The 9,029-nt window shown below is 37.9% G+C and overlaps 1 long non-coding RNA gene across 1 annotated transcript; it reads right to left on the bottom strand.

Moving 5' to 3' along the window:
- Positions 1-232: 232 nt before the first annotated feature.
- Positions 233-8,805, bottom strand: LOC116450718. The gene is made up of 3 exons (XR_004242928.1): positions 8,657-8,805; positions 8,487-8,572; positions 233-6,347 (listed from the first exon to the last, which is right to left on the bottom strand). It is a non-coding gene; the product is annotated as an uncharacterized LOC116450718 (long non-coding RNA).
- Between the last annotated feature and the right edge of the window lie 224 nt (positions 8,806-9,029).

Here is a 9,029-nt window from a genome sequence, read left to right as displayed (position 1 = left end):
AACATGCAGCTGAACTTGTGCTCAAATTTCAGTTTTACACACACAAAAAAAGGAGAATCAAGTAAATTAGGACAGTTTTATGAAAAGAGAAGTATTAGTGGTACATACAAGGAGTAGCACTTGGAATTAGCCTAAATATGCCAAAGTGTCAATGACAGTGCAACCAGGCACAGAAAATCTCTTTTGCTTATAAGGCAATATAAGGGGTTCCTTGCATTTAATTTGCAGTGTAAGCTGATTTCAGAGTATTCCACTTTAGCTTATGAAAAATAACACATTACAAGAAACCACTACGTTAACATTTAGTTTCCTCTTTTGTGTCTTTGTCACTTCCTACAAATTAAGTGAAGATGCATAAAATGCCTTTCAAGAATGAATATGATGAAACTGGTGTATGACATGGGATCCCCTGCTATGCCAAAAACACTTGGAAGTTCTTTTATGCGCAAAACATCCTTAAAACTGAAGGAGAGCTACCTGGGAAGGTCATACACCTACAAAGGTATGGCATCATTAGGAGGATACTGGACTTGTTGCCCATCCTGGCATGACTGGGTATCCTGGTATTCTCTCTGCCACCAGGTCCTTACTGGTCTTGGAGCATAGATCCCAACTAAACCAAATTCAGATCCTCCCTTTTGCTCCAGCTCTCAGCAGAGACATTCACAAGTCAAAAAAGCAAAGAAGGCCTATCAAAAGTATGCCTTGAATGTGTATTTCCTGATTAAAACAAAGTGATTGACGTTACAGGTAAGATTTAGGTCTTACCAAGGACAGTCAGCACCTCAAAATTAGAAGAGATCATTATCTAGCAAATAACAGTGCACTGAATGCCAATCGAGAAAAGAACAGTAAAATGGGAATTGGAAAAAATTTCAAAATATGTAACACCATTATCTTAAAACCTTTGCTGCCTGGGAGTTGACTGTGGATTGAACTTTGAGGAACACCCTGGGATTCACAGCTCATTCATCTTTTGTTGCCCTGCATTGTACCTGAGAAGTTTTATTTGCAATGCCTTTGCTTGAGGTCATCCATCGGCATGTACTCCTGCCACACAGCTCTTTCCAGGAGCTGCCAGCACTGCCCACGGCCAGCTCTTCAAACTAAGGAGGTTTTCCCATGTAGTACATCTCCCTTTACAAATAATTTCTCAAAATTTATGGGAAAAAGCACACATCACCCACCAAGCAGACAGATTGCAATTAAGCTAGTGGGTACAGATAAGGGCAATAAGCAATTAATGGTAGAAAGTACCCAGGCACCAGGTTTCATATTTTCCCCCAAAATAAGAAGGGGGTGTGTTAAAAACAAAATACATAAACCATTAGTGAAATACACGTTATTACTGCCCATTTATTCCTTTATGAGTAACTGTTTGAGGAGATACAAATACCATAATATTTAGGCACATTTTCTTCCTTGGCACAGGTGGCTGCTGGAAAATAATCAAGTCATGAAATGCTCCAAGTTCTGCTGTCTTTCTGGTGGTTTAATCCTTTAATTTTTCCCTCACTCTTAATATGTGCTTTAAAATCAAATTAATCCAGCAATTTCAAACAAACATGCAACTATGAATCAAACTGCAGAGCCAGCTCATAAGTAAACCTCTTCAATTACCCCTATGAAATCAGTTATTGAATTTCTTTTGATCTTTAAAATAGATTTTTCTCTGAAAATATGCAGCTCCCTACTTAAAGACAGAAAGGCGGTTCTTGGAAAATCTGATTTTTGTTGGTTATACACAGGCAGACCCAGCAGAGCCCCCTAAACCTGGCAATCTATCTGCTTCTTTTAGAGCAATTTTGGGATGAGGACAAACAGTGGGAAAGGCAGATGGCAAAAGTGTAGCATATCAGCAAAGGTACGGCTGCTCAGAGGCACACACCTCCCTAGTGACACACCAAACCATCAGAACCTTGAACCTGGTCACAAGTAGATGTGACCTAAGCATGTCTTGTCCAGAGGTGGGACAATGCTCTTCTGGAAGCTCACAGCTGCTTCTGAGTAGGGAATCATGGAGTTCAGGCCCAAGGGTAGCACCATTGCTTGGAATACGAGCTGTAAACTTCCTTTAAATTGCTCGAGCTTCTTCCAACTGCCAAATTCAACTGGAAGTTTCATGATGAGATACTTTCCAATGTTGTCACTATCAGAGACCAACTTCCTTAATGCTCAAATAGGGTGATGATGAGCAGGCTACAAAATCTGAGAAAGGATTACAGGGGCCAGTCTTGCGTGACTAGTCACAAATTTTCCTTTAATTCAGTGCCAAAACCAAGAGAATGTGAGGAGCAATGCAGGAATATCACAAGAAACAACATTTCCAGAAGGAAAATAGTCCTACTATTTCTCATTAAAAATGAACATACACAAAAAGAAGTATTGCAGCAATATTTCCTAAAAGAGCACCTAAGACTGCAGACCCATTTGCTTTTAATGATTTCATCTCTTTGGTCCTCTGGGACTTCCAGACATATTGATGAACGAAACTGGTTTAACTAGTCTGGCATCTTGGCATGTAATCATTTAAAACAGAGACACTTCCTAACTTGTGCAAAATTGAAACATTTGTTTGAGAATAATTAGTGCCTTAGCCCAACAATGCTTGGCAGATTTTTCTCATTAGTTGAGAAAAATGATTGAGGCAGGCAGACAAGCAAGCAGACTTTGTCAGGCATTCTGTGAAAATAATTTGGACCACACACTTGGCTGCAGAGCCAGATAACGTATGTCGTTCTTTGCTATCTTAACAGGTAGGATTAAAAAAAATACAACAAGGAACAACCATCTGGCACATGGAAACTGAATTGAGAGGACTTTTCACATCTTCTAGTGCAGCTCTTCCATGTTCTCTGTGCAAGCCACAATGATCAACTCATCCAGCGTTAGGCCCCAGCAAATCACTTATTTTCTTTTCCATTTCCTATTGTGCAGTCAGAACTAGAGCTGGAAATATTCATTGTGAGTCACAGGCTGTGCAGGTCCCAGAACAATATTTGCAGAGTATTCATGCCGGGATAGCCAACTGCGCTTTCCTTCTCCGGGGATGTTTTAACGTGCAGAGCGTGTTCAAGGCAAACTGGGATCAGGGAAATATCAAATCACCACATGTTTTAGTAGGCTGAACAACTTCCAGACATGTTTCCTTTCTGAGGTCCTTCCAGAAATCAGACTACTGGCAAACAAAGACAAAACTCAAGGTGCCAGGTGAATTAACTACACCAAAGCAAATTTCACAGAATTCATTCTATAAACGTAACTATTTGCTATTTCAAGCTAAACATTCATATCTCAACACAACTAACTTAGGCACATGATATAGATAAAGGCTTTTTGTCATCCAGATATATCAAGAATTTCTAAGCTCTGTATTTTACACTATTTCAATGAGAAAGCAAATTTCATTTTAACATGAATTTACAAAACAAATCAGCTGGTCAAACCATTAGAAGTAAATTGATATGTTGCAATTTATAAAATGCAAATTATGAAATAATTACATTTGCTAGCAACATCTACATATTTCCCATGTCTGCCTGCAGCCTTTAAGTAGCCATTTGGCCTATTATGCTTAGATAACCACCTGGAACTCCTTCCTGGGAAAGTTCCCAAGTCTAGACACTAAAAATCACATATGTTTCCAATTATAAGAAACTATTACTATAAGGCCAACATAAATCTCCTACATCAACAATCAGTTGCCAATTATATCACATTCCACAATATGCCTTCTTACTATAACTAATCTATGGAATGCTTAGCCTAGAAAAATCAATAAAATTAGGAGAAAAGGAGAAGTGAAAATATCAGACCTTGACATCAGAGTGAACGTTTGAACTCAAACGTTAGTTTTGTATGGAAAAAGAGATGCAATGAGCTGGATCAACAGAACTATAAATTTTTCTGTATAAAAAGCTTCATTGTGCAAACAATGTTGGCTGTTACCCACAGTATCCGTCACACTCATTCCTGCTTCACGCAACAAGATTTTTAAAAAAACTTTTGACAAAAAAATTGGTGGTTTTTTGTCCTGTTATGTTACACATCCACTACACAAGAGGCCAGAATTACAGTAAGGCTTTTTTGAACTATGTAGCAAAATCCAGTGGGATCTGTTCCACCTTCTGTCAACCACTTTCAGATGTTTTTACCATTATTGTAAACAGCAACTACCAAAAATCAGCTGATTTTTAGGAGATTCTAGAAAACAAAGATGATTCAAAATGCCATTAGTGGGAAAACAGCCTTTACCCAAACCAAACTGCATACAGGAAAAATGACATTTTATACATAATATATATATGGGGAGACATATCACACTTCACAGGACTAGTAAAAACACTCATAATTCACCTACAGTATTAAAGCATTTTCCCTTTGTGTTTCCCACTGAGGGGATTGATTCATCTGCTTTCTATAACCAAGCAGTATTACCTTAATGTTTATGGATATCACTATATTAATTTAAGTAGCAGTGAATTCTTTATGAAAAATTATGACGTTTTGCAGCAGAAACAGTGTAATTTCAGTTTTAAATTGTGAATTTGTTCTGAAAATGATAACTTCCTGCAGTTTACTAAGGGGGAAGAACATCCAGAAATAAAAGGATTGAAATCTTGGTTTCCAGGACAGGCGACTTCTGAAGATTACAGCCCCTCTTTCCAGGCAAATCAATCAACCTTTTCAGCTTATTTGTTATCAAATATGTTAATTTGTTGGCAACATCTTATAAAGGAAGCTTTAAATGCAAGCAACAAAAAACTCTGCTCTTTTTCTACTTGTCCTTGTTTTGTTCTGACTAGCATGAAAAGCTGGTCAAGATTTTTCTGTAGTTCATAAATTTTGAAAGGAAAACCTCAGGTCCTGCCCAGATTTTGTCATTACAATATTAATTTCAGCACAAAGTCCAACTTAGATTTGGTCTAAACAGGACCAAGAGCTTCAAGTCCCTCCTTCACTCTATTCAGGTTATTTTGGTCCAGATTTGTGTAACATTTTCTACTGGCATGTTTCTCTTTGCACAAATAACCAATATGCAGTAATGGAAAAATAGGTGCAACTACATAAACCATGGAGGACAATTGTTTGAAATCATTAAATGAGCCTAATCCCATGCTCCTCTAGACCCCTGCTGCTGGAATACCTCAGCATCTACTGCTGTCAGAACTTGCATAAAAGTAAAAGAACAAGGTGAGCAAAACACTACAAAGCTGTCTTCTTAAGTTACCAGAGAAAACTTTAGTATGTGCTTGCATTTATTTAAGTTCAACAAATTCCCGACATTCTGATGACTGTAAAACATTCTAGGGAAAATTATACTTGTCAAATTGCTAAAAGCGTTTCTTTTCCTAAATACCATAAATTTCAATGCAAGTTGGTCAGAATCTTAATTTCAGCAACAATTGAGAATCAGAAATACTTCTGATAGATGGAAAATATATATAACATTAAGGCTGAAGTTCTTCTCCTTCACACTCATCAGAAGTTGTTCCTTGGAACAGAGGAGTCACCTCAATAACACATTTCACTAGGAATTATCTGGCACGAGACTTACATTTATAACACAAGGAATACTATCTTCCCTTATAGGATTTTCCGCAAGTTAATTTATTGGGCGAAGCAATAGTGCTAAAAAAAGGGAATTTTGACACAGGAGTTTCAAGGTCAGTCTGTTTTTCTCCATATTTGAGGTCTTTAAATCTTCAAAACACGGAGATGTCAGCACATATATTTCATTTGAGAGGTCCATCAGTAGTAAAACATGGAGAGTGGTTATCACCTTTCACACCTCAGAAGTGACCTACATTCCAAAGAATTCTGAGCAGCTCACGTGTCGGTGAGACTACAATAACAAAGCACTTAGGCACATTGTACAACCATTAACTTAGGAACAGTGCACATTCAATTTTGCCCTCCATTTTTCCTTTTGAAATGGAATTATGCTCTGGGTTAATGTATCTGGTTGTATAAATAGCTCATTCAAGGTTTAGCAAAAAAAAAACTTAGAAAAGCATAGATGCAAATGAATCGTGTCAAACAAATTAAAGCTTTCCCCCAGACAAAGGGTGGGTTTAAAACCTACAGTTTCTCAGTATTATTGTCAGATTAAATTCAATATAATTACAAACCAAACAATTATCAGAATGCTAATTTCATGGACAATACATTAATTCTTCTCATTTCTTAATTACTCGCCTTATAACACCAAGTTATATTACTGTTTACCTTCAAGCAATTCCTGAAAACAACATCCTGGGAGGCAGAGGAACTTTGAGGTGTTTTTAATGACATCTTCAAAGAGTAAAAACTTGGCTCAGTACTAAAAAAGAAAATTCATGCTTAACCTGAAAAAAAAAAATTGGATTTACATTAATCATTCAAAAGGAAAACACACTTGCTTTTCATGTTTTAAGAACTTCATATGTTGGATAGTTTTGCATTAATGGCCTCACTTCTGTGAACAACTTAAAACTTTATATACTTGGAGTCACTCCAATTGACCTTTTTCAGCTTTGTGTTCTAAAGGAAATCCCCTAAACATCCAAGGAAGCCCCACTTTTCTGACAAGTAGGTAGCGACTAGTATTTCAGAATTATTTTTTCCATACATATACAGTGCTTAGTACTCATACAAAGTCACTAATTGCTAAACCTCATTGAGTTCCAGTTAAATACAGACTTCCCATCTACCAGGGTTACTTTCGAAAGTATACAGATATCAAAAAATACAGATCAATAACTGGATTTTCAAGAGTACACAATGGTTTAGGCAATATTTCATACATTCTTACAGAAACTAGATACTTTACCTGGTTAGATCCTTCTGAAAATCCTAGAAGGTGCCTGCAAGTGGGAATTTTAATCCTGATCTTTCCTATCCATGAGTGCTTGACTTTACATGCATTACTCTTTGAACACCAATACTCATTTTTCAGCATTTAAATTTTTAAGTCTGCAGCAGAGGTACCTGCATGTACTGTATTACTGCTCTACTAGCTACATGCAGTGGATTATTTTTTAATAATATGAGGAATTAGGTTATGACAAAAAATAAAGCAGCAAGATCTCAAAAATTTCCATTGATTTGACAGAAAGAACTGCAGTTTGGGAGACTGTGAGAAGGTGGTTGGTTTGATTTTCCAAACCCATAGAAATGCAATATTTAGGAGCAGCATGTGACAACTGCATTGGCAACACTTCCAGAAACCACAAACGTGCCCATGCCCCACCCACTGTGCCAAACAAGAAACTCAGCACTCCGACACCAGGTGGGGAAAAAGGACATCAAGACAGGGAGAACTGAGGACTGATCCTCTGCCCACTGCAGGCAGTGAGGATTTTATCACTGAATTACACACAGTAGAACTATTAATTGGGTTACCTGCAAGACAGAGCATGAGAGCTGTTAAAAAGAAAGGTGGGATAAAATAAAAAACAGCACTGATGTGTCAGTAACCATAATACAATCAGGGATAATTTGTGACCTAATTGAGAAACAGAGGCAGGGAGATAAATTTCCTCAGTGCTGTATGAAACATTAGACGTGTGCTCTATTAAGGATGATGAGATTTGTGTCTCTAATTTGGCCTGAAGTGCACACAATGTCCTATCCTCAAATATTTCTGCAAGTACATTTTTCAAGTTCTCAGCAGAGGAAGGAGTGCAGATTATGTGGCTTGGGCTGAAACAAGCCATTCATCAATAAATACAGCAGCAGTAATAAGCAATGAAATTAGCTGGGATAAGGCATAACTAGCAAGTGAAAAAAAAGAAAGAGAGAAAAAGGCAGAAAAGGTGATGGTAAGGATACACAGCTAACATGAGACAAAATGAGCCATAAATAGGGAGTGGCACAGGCTGTGAGAAAGGAAAGTGTCACTCAGCAGTAGTGACACACTAACACACATTGCCAGGATGGATGGACTCGGGGATCAGACAAGGCACAAGGAGCAGCTGCACATGTAGGTCACTGCAAAACACTGATTTGAGAGAGATCAAATGCATTTTACACCCCAGTATCAACAGGGGTGCACAGAGGACTGATTCTTAAAATAGGACTATTATCGACTAAGAGGAGAAACCCAAATGCTGTAGGAACTTTGACTCTTGTAGTTGCAGATGCTGTTTTAACCTAAGAAATTACACAACATCCTAAATTCTCAATGAGAAAGAAATTACCTTCCAAACTTGTGAGAAATTAAGCTGGGGAAGCAAAGAGATATTTACATTCCTGGTTAGACATGGATCCCTCAGGATGAGAGTGGTAGCAAAACAGGGAGAAGCTCATTTCTCCTAGAGCCAAATCCTGACTGCAGAAAAAACACATCATATTTACTTCAGAGACCTGCCTTCACCAAGCAAGGAAAACAAACAAAATCCTACTTTTTGCAAGAAAGTAAAATTCTAATAAAAAGCATGAAGTTCAACTCTTCCAGTTTTCCAGACCCTCAAGCAAACCTCCACTCCCTGGCTACTAAAACTCACCTGAGGCACTCCTGTAGCTCTTCTGCAATGCTCAGCAAGCCAGTGGAACACTTGATGAAAGACAGGATGTGAGTGTTTGTAGGTCACTGTAAGGAATATTGAAAAAGAAAAGGGAAAATCACAGAAAAATTGGATTTTGTTAAGTTTAACTTTGATATCAAAACAGAAACATTTTAATCACCAATGAGAAGTACAAATTTGAGAGAACAGCAAGCAAATGGTTTTTACAGCGTAGTGTGCCTTACAATGCCCTTTTCAATTGTTTTCATTGCAGTGTGGAAAACCCCACAGGCTCCAGTGGAGGACAGGTTCACCTCTCAGGTTTACTATAAACAGGAAAAAAAAAAAAAAATCACCGTTGCAAACACCCAATAGTCTGAGAAAGAAGAGAGAGAAAGAACAGGAGCACAAACAGATGAGCCAAGCTGAAAAATCTTCCAGAACAATGCAGCAGGTTTCACCTCTCCACTTCCAGAGAGTGTCTAAGCCATCCTACCTTCCAACTCAGGAACCTGCCACTTCCACTAGATCAAACAGACATTG

This window comes from Corvus moneduloides, chromosome 13, assembly GCF_009650955.1.
Source record: "Corvus moneduloides isolate bCorMon1 chromosome 13, bCorMon1.pri, whole genome shotgun sequence".
NCBI lineage: Eukaryota > Metazoa > Chordata > Aves > Passeriformes > Corvidae > Corvus > Corvus moneduloides.
The sequence above is the reverse complement of the archived record's forward strand: the minus strand, read 5'-3'. Positions and strand labels throughout refer to the sequence as shown.